General features: G+C 43.7%; 1 protein-coding gene across 2 annotated transcripts in view; it reads left to right on the plus strand.

Moving 5' to 3' along the window:
- TOX2 (TOX high mobility group box family member 2) overlaps positions 1-18990 on the plus strand; it is a 335418-nt gene that overhangs the window by 160677 nt on the left and 155751 nt on the right. The gene's annotated exons all lie outside the window — the stretch shown is intronic.

Below are 18990 nucleotides of genomic sequence, written 5' to 3' on the forward strand. Positions count from 1 at the left end.
TAGAGACAGACATTAATTGACTTGCCCAGGATCTAATCAGGAACAGAGCCAGGTCCTCAACAGAGATTTTCTTCCTCTAGATCCACTAATTTTTCCCCAGCTTGTCTAAATATACTCAGTGCCTTGAGTATTATACAAATATTCCCCAAACTCTGCCTCTGACCCTCTCCCCAACCTCTATCCCAGCTGCCTGTTCAGGGGCAAGATACTGCGGCCTTTGGGAAGACTATCTCCCAAGGAGACCCTTGGGGATTGGAGCCGATAAGGCAGCACTAGCCCCATGGCCCTTGCTAAGGATCCAGTTTTAAATAGAGTCCATCCTACTAAGGATTCCCATTGCCACCTTTCCCACCAGCTGATTGGTACTGAAACATGGTGCCCTGAATAGCATCCATCTCTAATGAGACTTCTGCCCAAGTAATCAACAAAATTTGGAGAGTTCTCCACCAATAAGAATTTCCTTCTAAGGATGCTTCCTTCTTGATGTATCTCCACGCCAGTGAGGGCTAGACTGGGAAGGTTAGGAGCCAGCAGGAAAGGGGGCAGAATCCTAGGCTCTCAGATTTAGAGTTGAAAGGGACCTTTGAGACAATCAAACCCAACACTCTCATTCTCCAGAGGAGGAAACTCTGAAGAGGTTTGCCCCAGGTCTTTCAAGAAAAGCTTGGCTTGGGATCCAGGTCTTCTCACTCCCAAGATAATGAACGCCTTTGTCTGCCACACCTAGCGACCCTGGTCCCTCTCTTTCTTGGCCCAGATTCCTGCATCCTTACAGGGCTGCTCTGCATTTTCTTTTCTTTCTTTTTTTTTTAAACCCTCACCTTCCATCTTGGAGTCAATACTGTGTATTGGCTCCAAGGCAGAAGTGTGGTAAGGGCTAGGCAATGGGGGTCAAGTGACGTGCCCAGGGTCATCCAGCTGGGAAGTGTCTGAGACCAGATTTGAACCTAGGACCTCCCATCTCTAGGCCTAGCTCTCAATCCACTGAGCTACCCAGATGCCCTCCATGATTATGATTCTTAAATAAAAATTCTACTTAGAGTCCCTGCCTTCTTTTCTTATCCTTGTGGCTCAGGCTGGTAGGGTAGAGACCCAAAGTTTTCCTCTCCCTCTTCAAATAGCCTGGTCAATTCTGAGCAGCCAGGCTCCTAGGTTCTCTTTCCTGGTTTCTTCTTCCTTGATAGGACTGAAAATATCTCCCATGCAAAAGGCGCCAAAGCCCCCAGACCTACGGATACCTTCGGTCCTTCCCCAAACTACTAAAATTATCCTAGATTCACAGTCCTTGATCCTCCTCCTCCAGACAGGAATCTTCTCAATATCCCTCTCCATCCCTACTCCAGTCCTAAAATATTTGCATTTAAGGAGGACTGAAGAAATGCCTCCTCACCACCTCTTACCCCTGTCAGGAGAGACATTTCTTTGTTTCTTCTTAGTAAGGCTCACCCTCACACTCTTATGAGTTTATCCTTCACCAAGGATCCCAACATATGATTTATCACACATTTATTTAGGTATGACTTGGAGTTTTGGTTTTATAAGATTACTCACTCACAAAAACGAGCAATATGGAAATTCTCCCCCCCCCCATCATAATACACATATAACCCAGCTTGAATTGCTTGTCAACTCTGGGAGGGGGGAAGGAAGAAGGGAAGGAGACAATTTGGATCATATAACTTTGGAAAACTTATGTGGAAATTTGGTATTAAAATAAAAAATAAATTAAGGAAAATAGCTCCTCCCTCTGTCACATACTTTAGATGACTTCTCTTCTCAAAGAGCCTGGGACAGAGGGGAACAGGTCAGGGACACCTAAAGTGGGCAGCGATCGAATATCCAGGGTTGAAATCCTGACTCAGACTAATTAGTGGTGTGACTCTGGGGAAGCCACTGATTTCTTTAAGACTCAATGTCGTCTTCTTCAAAATGAGGAAAATAACACCTCCCACACTGAGTTGTTGCGATGGTGAGATGATAAATGTAAAGCTCTTTGTAAATATTAAGGCACTGTGTAAATGTGATAAATAACTATCATTATCACCATCCCAGGCCAATGCAAGGAAAAGGTGGGGGCTTTATCAGACAGGCAGGAGACAGCAAATCTTTTAGTCCTGGCCTGGGCTGGTGGGGTGAGTAGTGTGACTGAGCTACCGGGAAAAGGCAGGGCCGTAATAATTTGTACAGAAACAGACATCTTTGAATGGTTTGATTCTAAAATCTGGAGCCTGTTAAGTTAATAAGACACAATTGCATGCGATGTAAAAGGATGCAGGAGACACAACTTAAGGTTAAACATTGATCAGTTGTGACACACCCCAGTGATGAGCTAAATTGGAGAAATAAAAGCCAAGGGTCCTCTTCCAAGAGAAATATTTCTCTGATCTGAGGTATAGCCAAGGGTGTGGGGGGCAGAGTGGAAAAATCTGGCCTCCCCTCCCTTCCCCTCCTCCAGTCTCTCTGCCTCCTGCTCCCTCCCTTTTGAGGCTCTTTGGTCCAGCTGAGTGAAAGCCCAACACATGGCAACCATAGAGGCCACAGAACTGGGCTCAAGACCCGGACCCTGCAGCATTGCCTGGTAGAAAATGCAGAGCAAGGGGGCAGCTGGGTAGCTCAGTGGATTGAGAGCCAGGCCTAGAGATGGGCCTCTGACACTTCCCAGCAGTGTGACCCTGGGCAAGTCACTTAACCCCCATTGCCTAACCCTTACCACTCTTCTGCCCTGGAGCCTATACACAGTAGTGATTCCAAGATGGAAGACAAAGGCTTAAAAATTTTTACATGTTTATTTTTTAAAAAAAGAAAAAGAAACCTGAACCTGCCTAGCGGGGCTGACCAAATAGATCCACTCTTGGTGCTCCTGGAGTTGGGGCCGAGCTCGCCATCTCCTACCCCTGAGGTGACTCCCTTCCTGAGCTGTGTTTACGGCTCGGTCATGAACCAGAACTGTTCCCCTCCAGGGGCTCCTGAATAACATGTGCAGTCATTAAATGGCTTTTGTTTGCTGTGCCCTGCACAGAGTGAGTCCATTGATTGATTTCTTTTTTTTAATAAGAACTCTTCCTGTTTTCCCTGTGATTCTTGGCCTTGTTTCCCATTTTGCCAGAATTTCACCTGTGGCTCTGTGTCCTGGGGGTATAGATATATGACACTCATGGATTTAATCCCAGAAGGGACCTCAGGGGCAACTGAGCCCAACCCCCTCATTTTATAGATCAGGAAACTGAGGCACGGATGGGTTAGATGACTAAAGTGTTCATGCTGTCTTAGATGTAAAGAAAGCCAAAGGTAATGCAAAGCAAAGCATCCATCGTTCAGCTCGAGGGCCTGTGTCTTCTCTTCTGTCTAGGGGAGGGAGTACTCTTGGACTTGGATCCAGAGGAGCCTGGGTAAAATCCCAGCTTTACTTATACCCTGGGACAAATCACAGCCCTTCCTGGGGCTCAGGTTCTTCCTCTATACAATTAGAGATTTGGATTATAGAGCTCTTTTTTTTTAACCCTTACCTTCTGCTCCAAGGCAGAAGAGTGGTAAGGGCTAGGCAATGGGGGTCAAGTGACTTGCCCAGGGTCACCCAGCTGGGAAGGGTCTGAGGCCAGATTTGAACCCTGTGTCTGGGCCTGGCTCTCAATCTACTGAGCTCCCCAGCTGCCCCTGGATTATAGGGCTTCTAAGAACCCTTCCAACCCAGTGGAAGTGTCCGAGTCAAGCTTTGAATTGGATTGAGTTGGGATCGAGTGACTTGAGATTGTACTGGTACAGGCAGCTCTCAGTTAGGAAGCATCCTGTCCCAGTGCAGGTCAGCACCTCCTCTGCAACCTCTAGCTGGCCTGACTTGGCCAAAGACCCACAGCCAATAGGATGAAGCAGAGGAAGAGAGGCGGGCAGGCTCCCAGTCCCATAGCATTTCCAAGAACAGTTTCAGATCCCGCTTCAGGCGTCCACAATTTCCCCATGAGGAGGTCGTTGCCAAGAGGAGGTCCTGACAGGAAAGGCCAAGTATTTGGGCAACATGGTGGATCCTGGAGTCAGAAGGGCAATTTGGGGAAGGTAAGGATGAGACCTTAACGTCCATGAGGAAACCTGTGGTGACAGAGCACTTCCATAGCTGTCTGCTCATCTCATCCTCACAACTGCGTAAGGGATAGGATACCCATTTGGCAGAGGAGAAAACTGAGGGGAGCACAGCCTCTCAGAAGGACATTTTTCATCTCTGGGGACTTGCCTCGGGTTATCAGAGTGCCTTTGCTTTATTATATGTGCTCATTTGTCCATCAGCTCCTAGGATCACATCATGCAAGTTGGAAGGGTTCTTGGAATTCTTATAATCCAGATCCCCAATTTTATAGAGGAAGAACCTGAACAGGGAGAGGCTGTGATTTGACCCAGTCATTAGCAAGTGGCCGAGCTGGGCTCCTCCGGATCCAAATACTCCCTCCCCCAGACAGAAGAGAAGACATGGGTCCTCTGGCTGAACGATGGGTGCTTTGGCTTTCTTTACACCTCAGATAGTGTGTGTACTTTAGTCATTATGAGGAACTTCAGACGTCGAATAATCTCCTTTTTGGTGATTAGTAAACTCCTGCAGTCTGCGCAGAGTGTGGGAGCCAATCATCCTTTTTAGGGCTGATAGTTTTCCATCACCCTAAAGCCTGAGCACTATTGTCCTATTTGTTTTCTTCATAAATTATTTTTCTGTATATTTTGTTTTCTTACATTACCTTCAATTCTCAATGTACCCTTCCCCCACTCCTTGACCACTGGACATTGCTTATAAGGAATAATAAAAGAGAAAAATAGTTCAGTGAAACTAACCAACTATCCACCAAATCAGACAGGGTAGGAAGCGTTCCACACCCAGTCTCCCCTTTGTGTTTATCCTTTGCACAATTGATGGGAATCTTCTTTGTTCTCAATTCTTTATGGAATAACTCTTTTTTAACCCTTACCTTCCATCTTAGAATCAATACTGTGTATTGGCTCCAAGACAGAAGAGTGGTAAGGGTTAGGCAATGGGAGTCAAGTGACTTGCCCAGGGTCACACAGCTGGGAAGTGTCTGAGGCCAGATTTGAACCCAGGACCTCCCATCTCTAGGCCTGGCTCTCTATCCACTGAACTACACAGCTGCCCCCACCTTTTTTTTAAGTATTTTGATAGTTGTATTGCAATGCAGTTACTTTCTCCTGCCTTGAAGGGGCTTACATTGTAACGGGAGAAGGCCATACATTAAGAGATTGGGGGGCCAGGATAGGAAGGTGTATGCTCTGTGCTTAGTGTGTTTTGAAAGTGACAGGGATCTGACCTGGCCACCAGGCAAGATTAGGCAAAAGCTCACCTATCAGAATAAATATAGATTAATCCAGAGTGGTTACGTAATGGTAGTTTAAGGGGAAAGCATTAGCTATAAGGGGATCAAGAAAGACTTCCTGTAGAGGAAAAACTGAAGCTACATCTTGAAGGAAAAATAGAGATTCTTTGAGGTGGAGGTGTCTCCTTCAGGCAGGAGGGACTGACAGTCAAAGGCAGGGAGATGGGAGATGAAGTCTGGTATATGAGGAACAGAGAGGGAACCAGTTTGATTTTATCATAGAGTGTAGGAGGGGGTGTAATGTCCAGTGAGTTTGAAAAAAAATGGGTTGGAACTAAGTTTTATAAGGCTTTAAAAACTAAATGGAGGCCTTTTTATCCTCCCCAGAAAAGCCATGGGGCCCTTTGGTATTTTTGAAGATGCTTCATGTCATGTGTGGGGTCTTATTGCTGTTGTTGGTTACGTTTTTTTTCTAGTTGTTTTTGACTCTTCATGACCCCATTTTGGGTTTTTCCCCCACCTTATTTTTTTTAAAGAATATTTTTCCATGGTTCCATGATTCATGTTCTTTCTTGCCTCTCTTCTCCCCCCTCTCCCATAGTTGACAAGCAATTCCATTGAGTTATACAGGTCTCTTTACGCAAAACCTATGGTTTTCTTAGCAAAGAAACTGGAGTGGTTTGCCATTTCCTTATCCATCTAGCATAGATGAGGAAAAGAGGCAAACAGAGTTAAGTGACTTGCCCAAGGTCACCCAGCTAGTGTCTGAGGCCAGATTTGAACCCATGAAGACAATTGTTTCTGATTCCAAGCCCTATCCACTGTGCTACCTGGGCATTCTGTGGAGCATCTTGGGTGACCCTAAATTCACTGTGAGTCAACAGTATAGCATATAGGTTATCCTGTTACCTTTTGGCTTTGCTACATGACTGGACTATCTGATTTTATGGTCATATGTGCCATTAAAGATCACGTGTAAGCCATTATCTGATGTGTATTGTGGCCTCTGTATAGATACTGTGGCCTTTGAGTCACCTGGGACCTTTGTTTCTTCTGATACCATGCCACTAGGAGAATATCGATGTTTAAAAGTAGGGCTACGTGATACATGTAAAACCCAGTGGAATTGCATGTTGGATTTGGGGGGTGGGAGGAGAGAAAGAACATAAATCATGTAACCATGGAAAAATATACTAAATTAATTAATTAAATAAATTTCAATTTAAAACAAACAAAAAAATAAAAGTAGGGCTACGAGGACTGAACTACAAACAAGAATTATGCCAGAAAAGCAGTGTCAAAATGCCATCAGAGGGACAATTGGGTGACTCAGTGGGGAGAGAGCCAGGCCTGGAGATGGAAGGTCCAGGGTTCAAATGTGTCCTTAGACACTTTCTGCCTAGATGACCGTGGGTAAGTCACTGAACCCCCATGGCCTAGCCTTTACTGCTCTTCTGCCTTGGAACCAATACTTAGTATCAATTCTAAGACTGAAGGTAAAAATAAAAAAAAAATAATACATTTTTTAAAAAAAAGGAATGTCATCCAAGAAATAAATGGAGGACTAGGGAAAAGCTTCAGCACCTTTGTCTAGCGGCGGAAGGGATCTCAGAGACCACCTAACCCAATCCCTCACTTTATAGATGGGGTCAAGAAAGGTTAAGTGATTTGACCAAGGCCTCAGAGCTAATATGTGTCAGAGCCAAGATCTGAGGCCTATATAAATGTCAACTATTATCTGGCTTAAGACATCGGGCGCTTCTGGGATTTGCCTATGTTTGGAACAGCTGTAGGTGAGGGAAATAATGGGGCTGTTAGGCCCAGAGATATTACCTTAGCGTAGGAATTTCTGCAGCTCAAGACCTGCTCAGGAGTTCCAACTGGGGCCCAGCCTTCGTCTTCCAGGGTGCCCCCGTTACGGGGGGTGGCGGTAGAGGCCGGAAGAGATGGAAGCTATTGTTTGATCTGATGACAAGATGGGTCTCCCTCCTGGCCCCTGTAGAGGTCAAATTACTTTTGTATTTGACTCATTTCTGGGGTCAGATCGTGGCTCAGGACCTGATTGAATGGCAGAAATTGTATAATGGGTAGATATCCCTGGGCCAAACAGGCTTACAGAGCTATTCTAATAGGTTTTCTAAAGGCCCAGCTGTCTGGATGACTTATTTAAAATGGGATCTCCAAGTGGTGTTCTTACCATTAATGCCCTAGTTCAGGGTTACACAAGGTTTATCAAGTCGTAAATAACCTTTAGAGGCCTCCTTTTAACATAACAATAGGCCGATCCTTATGAGGGATGGCCCGGAGCCCACGTCTGGGGTTTGGTACACAGGCAAGTGATGGAGAAGTGAATGGGAGCATCATTAGATCCCTGTGAGGCTGCTCCTTCTGACGGCCGCCTCCTTTCCCCAGCCCTTGCCCAGGGTGGGTCATCCCTCCTGAAAGCTCCGGCCCAGGGCCTCAACCCTGCCCCAGTAGAAGGACCTAGACTCGGAGGCCACGTTTTCTTTCCTTGTCAGAAGTCCAGTCTGCTCCAAAATACCAATCACAGCGCTTTGTGTAAACTAAAGTGGGCACCAGGCCTTTGTGGGTACTGTAGGCTACGTCTCCTCCCCCTGACCCGCCGTGGCCAGAAGCTGGCAGGGATGGAGCCTTCAAATGGGAAGAATCTTTAACAGAAAAGAATGGTCAGTTAGCATAGTGCCTAGGCCCTGGACCTGGGGGAGTCAGGAAGACCCCAGGCGGAATCCTGCCTCAGCCACTTTAGCTGTGTGACTTTGGGCAAGTCACTTAACTCCAGCCTCCTTTGCATTCGAACATGATTTCTTGTGTGTATGTGTGTTGGAGGTATATTTGATTTTTTTAATTGATAAAGTGTGAACTCACTGTGCCCATACCCCTCAGTTAAGGTTCATTGATTAATTTAAGTTTAGAAACTTGGGTTTCACCCTTGAAGGAAGGAAGGAGGCTTCAGTCCTCAAATATCTTTATTGGAAGGCTATGCATTGTCTTCATTTACTTTAGTGAAAACATTGCCTGCATTTTCTAGTACCAAAAAAAAAAACAACTAACTAAAAATTGTTTCAGGAATGTAGAGAAATATCCAACTTAAACAGCGAAAAAGTGCACCATAGTTACTGAGAGCCAGACCTGGAGATGGGAGGTTCTGGGTTCAAAGCTGGACTCAGACACTTCCCAGCTGGGTGACCCTGGGCAAGTCACTTAACCCCCATTGCCTAGCCCTTACTGCTCTTCTGCCTTGGAGCCAATACACAGTATTGATTCTAAGACGGAAGGTAAGTTATTGGGAAAAAAAAGTTCAGAAATCAGGAAATGGGTACAGAGACCATGAGGCTCATACCTATAGGAGGTAGGAGAAGAGTAGAATTGGAAGAGAAAGTTCCAGTCCCCCACCTCCCCATTCTTGCCAGTTGCCTTTCCAAGCCAGTCTCCTTCCTGATGACTTTCTGCCAGCCCTCGCCTACTTACAACGGCACCACACTAGGTTTGCTCTGACTCTTCCATGGTTTCTCTTTTTCAAAATGACTCCCTGTCCCTCTTTCTGAGCCCAAAGCAAAACTCTTCCTCCTATTGTATAGCATCGCTATGTTCGACTAGAAGTAGTTCACACAAGAGAATGAATGTCTGAAGGTCCCATAGCATTTTTTGGAAAGAGAGGAAACTTGGATTTTTAAGAGAAGACATTTAATAATCCAATAAGACCTCCAATAAATCGGGCTTGTAGGGAAAGACCCATAAGGGGACTAAGGTTGAGTTTGATGGAAACCACCAATTTTAATAGATCCATTGTAAGTGAATATTTGTAATGAAGAATTTGACTGTGTTGGGAAATTTAGCTAGGCAAGTAAATGGTAGGAACAGCAAAGGGAACAAAATGAGTGATATCTCACAACTTTTTTTTTAGAACTTCAGGTCGTGGAAATTGAAAAGACTATTTGAGTGAATATTATGCATTTATTGACTTGGGCAAAGGTAAACATCAGAGTTTAGAGACCTGAACCAAATATTGACTAAGATGCAGTCAAAGTCAATATTTATCTACTGAGCCTATAAATTAGTATATTGTGATTAGTGTTTGTTAAATGGCAGCAATCTATTTAGGGCCCTCAGCTCCAGTGTCTGCCCAAGGGGAGCACATTGCCTCTGGGGGATGTCACTTTTCTGTGTGTGCCTCAGTTTCCCCATCTGTACAATGAGAGGATTGGGCTAGATAATAATCTCTGAGGTCCTTACCAGCTCTAGATCCCATAATGAAAAGGTAAGAACTATGGAACTGGAGAGCCAGCCAGGGACCCTTTAGAGAAAAAGAGCTAGGCTTTGAAGCCTTAGGAACCCAACCAGTTGCAGCTCAATTACTTTGATGCTGTGTGGGATCTTATACAAAGTATTTAACTTCAGTGTCCTGAGCTGTAAAATGGAGATAATAATTCTCGCACAGCCTGCCAGACAAGTCTACTATGAGAAAAGTAGTGTGATTCTATAATAAAGAAAACTGAATTTATAGTCAGAAAACTGGATTCAAATTCTAGCTCTTTCCATTCTGTGATCTGAGCAAATCTCTTCACTGTTTCAAGACTCAGTTTCCCCATCTGTAAATTGAGGGCAGTGGAAAACATGGCTTCAGAGGTTCCTTCAAGCACAGGATTTATGGTCTTATGATCTCATGACCATATAATAACTCCATGAAGTATATCATGCAAGTAAAGTTGTCTCCTTTTTACAAATGGAAAAACTGTCGCCCAGAGAGGATTGATTATTATTTTTCTTTTGCCCAACATTATCCCCAGGCAAATAATTGATGGACCTAGAAATGTGAACTCAGATTTTTCTGATCCCAAATTTTGGACCCTTAGGCACTGCCTGTTATGATTCTGTGGGCCCAATCCAGGAAAGGAAGAACAAAGCACCAGAAAGGGTCAAATCCTGAGTCGATCTAGTGTAGACAATAAGGCTTGGATTCAAAGTCAAAGAAAGTTATATGAACTGATGCAAAGTGAAGTGAGCAGAACCAGAAGAACATTGTACACAGTAACAGCAATATTGCGTGGTGGTCAGCAATACAGTGATCAAAAGCCAGGCCCCAAAACTCATCATGAAATACTATCTGCTGCCAGGGAAAGAATGGATGGAGTTCAAATGTAGACCAAAAAATACTATATTTCACTTTCTTCTTTTTTTTCTTGTTTGGGACCTCTTCCACAAAGTTACTATGTAAAAATGTTTTATATGATTGCACATGTAAAATTGATACTATTTCTGGGAGGAGAGAGGGAAAGAGGAAGAGAAGTTAGAACTTAAAATTAAAAGAAAAACCTAATGTTAAAAGTTGTTTTTATATGTAATTGAGGAAAAGTAAATTTTTTTAAGAGTTTAGACTGGTGTGGTCAAGGTAGGCTTCATGGATAGGGGCTTAGGGCCACGCTACAGAGGAATTGATAAAAGTTCGAGTTGTATGAGTCGAATTATAGCCCCAAAATTTGTTTAAAATGTAAATAACAGTGGTTTGAAAGTTAGAAGACTGGTCTTCTTGGTACCCTCGAGCTGGCAGATAATTAAGGCCCATGAGTTCATGCCATATGAAGATTATTGGAAGGACTGGGGATGTTTTGCTTGGAGAAAACATAAAGAGAGATGAACACTTTCTCAAAGGTTTTGAAAGTCTATTCCATGGAAGAGGATCTAGACTTGTACTGCTTGATCCCAAATGGAGGAACTGGGGACAATGAATGGAAGTAGCAAGGAAGCAAATCAAGGCTTGAGTTTAAGACAAACTTCATAATGGTTGGAGCCAACCCAAAGTGGAATGGGCTGCTTTGGGAGGTAGTGAGTTCCCTGTCACTGGAGGTCTCTAGGTGAAGGCTAGATGATGACCTATCAGCTGTGTTATGGTGGGTATTCTTATTCAGGTATGGGTTGGAATGCTGAGATTTGGTGAGATTCTAGCATTCCTGGGGTGAGATGATGTTAGCTATTGTAATATATCCAATGCCTTTAGTTTTTCATTCAGAGACTGTGTTGGGGAAAAGGCCCAAAGAATGATAAAATCCCAATATAATAAAGAAAAAAACTGATCAAATGACACACTTAAACCCAGTGGAATTGCTCCTTGGCTACGGGAGAGAAGGGAAAGAACAGGAATCTTGTAACCATGGAAATATATTCTAAATTAATTAATTAAATGAAAATTTCAAATAAAAAAAAACCTGATCAAGAGCTTTGAAGCCAAAATAATTAATGGCTGCTTCTACTGTATCTTGTTTGCCCCCAAAATGTTAGTCTTCATGATTACAGCTATGTGAGCAGGGGTCTGATAGCTTAGAGGATGGAGGAGGGACTAGAGGCTTTGAAAAAGAGCCCCCTATTGAAAATCCTTCTCAGATATCCTCTTAATACATCAAAAAGATATTTTTTAAAAAGAGCAGTTAACCCAGGAACAAAAGAGAAGATACAAGCTCAATTTATCACTTTGCCAGGCTCAGCAGACACTGTTTTGGTATACGAGCATCCCTTAATGAAGACAACTGCCATCAATTAAAGGAACAAACAGTTTAGGCTGATAGCAGAGGTGTTGGCCCAGACACCACCTGCTAATTTGCTGAGTGCTAAAGCGTTCAGAGCTGTGAGGAGGCTGCCTTCTTCCCCAATCATCGTGCTTTGGGGAGAGCCATGGGGAGCCTCCGAGGCGCCCCCGCCATCAGACACGAGCTTCGTCTGTGTACTTGGGAGCCAGTTTTCATCCACAACAACTTTTCTCTCACAATCTGACGAGTCCATGCAGAACCTCAGGGTCCTTCATCCAACTCACATTCAAATACTGATTTAGAGAGAGCCACTCATCAGAAATTTTTGCTTTCGGGGTCAACTGGGTGGCTCAGTGGACTGAGAGTCAGGCCTGGAGATGGGAGGTCCTGGGTTCAGATCTGGCCTCAGGCACTTCCTAGCTGTGTGACCCTGGGCAAGTCACTTGACCCCCATGGCCTAGCCCTTACCACTCATCTGCCTTACAATCAATGCCCAGTATTGATTCTAAGATGGAAGGTAAGGGTTTAAAAAAAAAGGAAATTTTTGCTTTCCCAGGAGCAGAGACTAGACATGCCTTCTTAGGTCAGTTCTAGTTGTGCCAATCTATAAGAGAGACAGACTCATAGAGAAGACTAGAAAGATGTCATTCCAGGATTATGGTTGTTTTTTTTTAAACCCTTACCTTCCGTCTTGGAGTCAATACTGTGTATTGGTTCCAAAGCAGAAGAGTGGTAAGGGCTAGGCAATGGGGGTCAAGTGACTTGCCCAGGGTCACACAGTTAGGAAGTGGCTGAGGCCAGATTTGAACCCAGGACCTCCCATCTCTAGGCCTGGCTCTCAATCCACTGAGCCACCCAGCTGCCCCCAGGCCGCTATGTGAGCAGGGGTCTGATAGCTTAGAGGATGGAGGAGGGACTAGAGGTTTTGAAAAAGAGCCCCATATTGAAAATCCTTCCCAGATATCCTCTTAATACATCAAAAAGATATATTTTTTAAAAGAGCAGTTAACCCCAGGAACAAAAGAGAAGATAGAACAGTTGGGAATCATGGCTCTGGGGCAGTGACTAGAGTGCTAGACCTGGAATCAGGAAGACTCAAGTTCACATCCAGCTACAGATACTTGCTGTGTGACCCTGAGCAAGTCCTTTACCCCCTGTTTGCCTAAGTTTTCTCCTCTGTAAAAGGGACACTAATAGCCCCTTCCCTGAGGAAAGCAGAATGGCAATAGCTCCAAAGAAACCCAAGACACACAAATTTAGGGACATCTTCCGAAACATCCGTACAGATTATTGTCGTGAGGATCAAATGAGATCCTATTTGTACATCGTTCTGCAGTTCCGGCACCTAGTAAGTGCTTTATAAGCGCTCTCTAGTTTTATGTGACTTCTACAATATGGTATCTGTGGTCAGATCAGCTCGTCGGTGCCAGCAATGTCTAGTCGTCAGGCTTTGTTTCCAAGGGACAGATCGACTTCAAAGACGACGTGCTAGCGGTGCTGGCTGAGCCATGACCTGCGTGGCCCCAGAGCCTCCCGCTCTCTCCCATCATGCTTTGGAGTTTTGCCCACTGTTCTGATTTTGGTGGTGAGTGGGGCCTCCAGCCAGCTCAGAGGCTTGTTTACTCTCTGCTTGGCTTCCATGTTTTGGCTCGTGGGAATAGGACAGGTGAACCAAAAACAAAACAAAAATGAAGAGAACCCTAAAGGGTCGGAACTAAAATGATAAACCATGTGGCGACTAAGGAGGAAGCTGGACTGATGGACCCCGTATCGCCAGAGCTAATTAATGATGGAGAACCTGGATCTCTGAGTATCTTACACCGGTGTATTAGTTATCTGGCTTCTTGGTCTGATGAAACTTTACAAATGAATCACCTTTTTTTTTTTAAACCCTTCCCTTCCGTCTTGGAGTCAATACTCTGTATTTACCGCATTCATTCTGTCTCTTTCCACCATTCATTTTGGACAATGCAAATGCTCTCGAAGTATTGAGAAGTCAGGGAAGAGGTGATGACAAGCTTGAGAATGGGGAGAGGAGAGCCAGCAGAAATGTAAGGGTATTCAGAACGATAGGGCGATGGCTGTCGTCTTGGGGGGAATTAGTTCCCTTCCCAGTCGACATAATTTCAGAAAGTAAAAGGCTGATAATAGAAGTAAGAGATATTAATATGATAAAGTGCCCCCCACCAAATGTCAAAATGTCCAAAATGTCAAAAAAATTTCCTGACTGGGGGGCAGCTGGGTGGCTCAGTGGATTGAGAGTCAGGTCCTGGGTTCAAATGTGGCTTCAGACACTTCCTAGCTGTGTGACCCTGGGCAAGTCACTTAACCCCCATTGCCTAGCCCTTAACACTCTTCTGGAACCAATACCCAGTATTGATTCTAAGACAGAAGGTGAGGGTTTTTTAAAAAAATAAAAATTAAATAAATAAATAAAAAGCCAGGCTTGCCAGTCCTGGGATAGCTGAGTCAAGAAACTTTGTGGAGCTTGACTCTGAGTCATGGAAGTGGGAAGAAAATATCCCTGACTCCTCCCCTGTCCTCCAGTATCATTGATAATGTCTCGCTATAAGACACATTATATCCAGCAGGGAACAGAGATGCAGGGCAGGAAGCAACTTCCAGAACAGTCTCTGGCAGCAGAGAAGAGAGACAAACAAGAAATAGCCCCTGGCAGTTGAGACCTGAGCTCCAAAAGGAGCAGAAAACCCCAGAGGAGCAAGCCGCCATTCAGAGATTCTGCACCCAACATGCCTTCAAGGCAGAAAGGACATCTCCTTGCACAGAAGGTTCATAAACCCCAATATTTTGAGACAAATCAGTGAGAGCTCTGAAATACCAATGGTGTGAGTTGCCTTGGCTACATCTGTTCCCTACAGTTTACTTTTAAATTTGTGCCCATCCTTTCCATAGTTGTGATTATTTGTGAGAGAGTGCAACCCAGATTTGGGGGTGGAAATGTTTTCTAGCTACTCTTCGTAATAAGCTATCTTAGTAAATGTTTTTTTGATTTGACATAATTGTGGTTATTGACTGACTATTAAAGGTGAGGATTTGATCATTCAGAGCACATTCAAACCTGGGGGAAGTCATTCCCTTCCTCCCTACCCACCTCGCCTGCAAGTCTCTGAGTGCCGAGTTGGGGAGATAGCCTAGAGGAAACATGAAAGCACCATATTGGGAGTCTGTTAAGGGAACTGGGCATGTGTAACCTGGAAAATAAAAAGACTGAGGAGGGACATGATAGCTATTTTTGAATACCCGAAAAGCTATTATGTAAAAAAAAAAAAATTTAACTTGTTTTGCTTAGTTCTAGTAGGTAGGGCTGGAATTGGTGGGGATATTACAAGTGCTTAATTAGCACAGTGCCTGATGCATAGTAGGCACTTAATAAATGCTAGTTAACTGACTGACTGACCGACGAGTAGTCAGCTTTCATATCATTTCAAAGGAGAACTTCCTAGCAACTAGGTGTCTAAAAATGGAAGGGGCTACCTAGTGAGACAGTGAATTTCCCATCACCAGGGATATTGAAACAGACATCTGTCAGGAAGACTGTAAATGAGTTTCTTACATTGGGTAGGAGGTTGGACTGGATGACCTTAAAGTTGGTCTGTTCATCTCAACAGCTCTGTAATCTCAGCAACATGGGTTCATCCTTCCGTGATGCAGGTAGAAGCACAGCACATCCTTGTCTGCCCTTCCTATGGCCTCCCATAGCTTCAGCAGAGGACGTCCCACTCAATATGCCAACAGCCTTCTGAGTTCTCTTGATGTCTCAAGATTAGAGGTAGCTTGGTAGGCAGAACACAGGACCCAGAATCAGGAAGACTTGAGTTCAAATCTAGTCTCAGATATTTTCTGGCTCTGTGACCTTGGTCAAATCATATAATTTCTTTCTGACTCAGTTTCCTCATTTATAAAATAGCAATAATAATAGCACCTAACTTCCTAGGGTTGTTGAGAGCATAAAATGAGATAATGTTTGTAAATTGCTTTGCAAACCTTAATGTGCCATATAAATGCTAGCTATTATTATTATTATTAAATCAGATTCTATAAGTGTATAACAAATTCTCCAGGGCCCATATTTTCCAAGAGACTTCAGAGTACAGTCTTTATGTAAGTTCTTTTGCATAGAATTATGTTTCTAATAGCTTTGAATATGTTAGAGAAACTGCCAGAGGTTAAAGAAATATTCATGATGTGAGGAAATTGAAAACCAAAAATATCTTGATGAATAACCAAATAACTAGGACTAGAATAAGCCCTCAGACAGAAGAGCTTTTGACTGTTCCTCTCTGAGGTCTGAAACTTCAGGGTGGTGCTTAACACATGCTTGTTCCCACTTCCCTTCCTCCTCCCTTTCCTATAACCCAAAGATCATAGATTTGATGCTGGAAGTGACCTCAGAGGTCAGCTAGACCCAGACCTTCATTTTACAGATAAAGAAATGGAGAATAGCCCATCCTTTCTTTTAATGATACGTTTCTTAGGTGCTTTAAAGTCTGCCATCACTAGTCTTTAAAGAAAAAAGGAAAGGGAAGGGAAGGATTTGGGAAGAGAGAAGACATAAAGGTAAATGTCCTAACTAGGAGAGATTGGGCTCTGTTTGGCAAGGACTGGGACTTCATTTATTTTTAGTCTGTTCAGGAAAGTATGTGTCTAGGAAGCCTCCAAATCCTACTGAAAGAAGTTGACTTTCCCATGGTTTGGTGAAATCCAAAGATCAAATAATAGACTCACGGATTGCTTGTTTAGAACTATCTTGGGTGGGGACTAATGATCATACTGTAATTCATTTTAGTAGCTTCATTTAGATGGTTCTGAAATCAAGCCAATAGATTCAGTATTAAACCCCCAATTTTTCAAAACTATAAATGCCATTTTTATTTCAGATCCATACATTTAGGACAAATGGAATTTTTAACCTGCTAAATACAATCACTGACATTTACACAATAGTGCTTAAAGTTTACAAAGTACTATACACTGGGGCAGCTGGGTGGCTCAGTGGATTGAGAGCCAGGCCTAGAGACGGAAGGTCCTGGGTTCAAATGTGTCCTCAGACACTTCCCAGCAGTGTGACCCTGGGCAAGTCACTTGACCCCCATTGCCTAGCCCTTACCACTCTTCTGCCTTGGAACCAATACACAGTATTGACTCCAAGACAGAAGGCAAGGGTTTAAAAAAAATAAAAAGAAAGCAAAGTACTATACACCCATTTATAACATTTGAGTCTCATGGGGGTAGATAGGTGGCCAGGCTTGGAGAAAGGAAGACTCATCTTCATGAGTTCAAATATGGCATCACACTTAGCTGTGTGACTGGGTAAATCACTTAACCCTGTTTTTATTTATATATATATACACACACACACACATAATTTGAGCCTCAAAAAAAATCCTATGATATTGTTGGCCCCATTTTATAGATGAGGAAACTGAGGCTGAATGAGGTTATATGACTTGGCCATGGTCATATAGTTAGTGTCAGGATTCACTCAGGGCTCCCTGGTTCTAAGTCATCTCTCTTTCCACCATGTGATATTTCCCAAGAAAAGAAATTGAGACGGCTCAAGATGCCTTGATAGAATGTAATCTTAATTGACTAGAATTCCCAGAAAAGGAGTTATGCTTTTCTATTAGATTTTCTGGTCAAGTGAGGTTCACTGGGCCTTGGGATCCATTTCAGAGCTAACCATCGATGGCAGGTGTGTGTTTTTGTAGCTTCAGACCCATATCATCCAGGGAGGAGAGCAGACGGTGGGTTCTAAGGCAGCTTGATAAGAAGGAAGGAGAAAAGGCCCCATCTGGCACCAATTCCTCCGGTTCACACCTGTTTAACTCGACAGCTTTCCTTGTGGAGACCTGAGAATGCTATCCGCTTAGTTTATCTGAATTTGTGAATTTGTAAACTTGATAAATTTAGTTTACCAAGAATTGGACAGAGTCCCTCGTGGTATCATTTTGGACAAGATGAAGAGATGTGGGTTTGATAATAATAGAGTTAGGTGGGCTGAATAAGCCAAACTGAAAGAGGAGTCATTAATAGACTGAGGACTGCCTGGAAGGGAGGTCTCCAGTAGAGGCCCCAGGGCTCCATCAGTACCTCTGGCGATTTCAACACTTTTGACATTGACTTGATGACCAATTCAGCTAATTCACAGATGGCTGAAAGCTGGGAGGGGGAGCTGATAGGTTGAACAACCGAGTCAGAGTCCAAAAAGATCCGTAGAGGCCAAGAAGGACAGACTGACCCTCACAGAATGAAATTAAACAGCGATTAATGTAATAGGATGATGTTAGCTCAAGAAATCAACTGAGAAAGCGAAGAAGGAGGAAGGAAACAAGGCCCAAAGTGGTCGAATTTCAGTCTGGGGACACAGAACAAAAGCATCTTATTCGTGGTGTGCTAATTATTTTATTCTGCCTTGTTAAAGGCTGCAGAGGGGAGGATCAGGAAAAATTGTCCCTTTGCTCTCTCTATGTTTATCTTAATGGTTATTAGATTTATAATAAAGATGCTTTTTAAATGAAGTATAGGAGCTTTTAAGATGGTGAGCACAGGAGACACACGGCCAGAAATAGTGGTTGAGTGGGAAAAACCCTAGGGGGTTTTAGTGCCTGCAAGTTCAGTATGAGTCAGCAGTATAATGAGCTAATAGGAATATTAAGCTGCCTTAACAAAAGCCCAGTGTCTAGAGTCAGAGAGGGGAGATAATGATGGGCCCTCTGCCCCATGAGGCATCTGGACTGTGCATTCTGGCCACTTCTGGGTATTCCATTTTAGAAGGAACATGGGGCAAGCTGCGATGAGACGAAGGCTCCCCCCAACCCCTCCACACACACACAAAAAAAAGTCCTGGAAGGATTGCTTAAAGGAACTGAGACTCTTTAGTTTGGAGAAGAGAAGGCTTGAGGTAGGGGCAAGAACAATGTCCTTGAATAGCTGGAAGGCTGTCATGCAGAAAGAAGGAAGGTTGGCCTTGTTCTGCGTCACCCCAGGGGGCAGAACTCAGGTCTGTGTATGCATATGTCTTATAAAGGGCAAAAATGCCATGTTTTTTATTACTTTAATTAAAACATGAATGAAGAGCTGGAGATCCTATTAAATCGTCTTTTCCTTACTCTGGTGTG

This window comes from Monodelphis domestica, chromosome 1, assembly GCF_027887165.1.
Source record: "Monodelphis domestica isolate mMonDom1 chromosome 1, mMonDom1.pri, whole genome shotgun sequence".
In the NCBI taxonomy this organism is placed as follows: Eukaryota; Metazoa; Chordata; class Mammalia; order Didelphimorphia; family Didelphidae; genus Monodelphis; species Monodelphis domestica.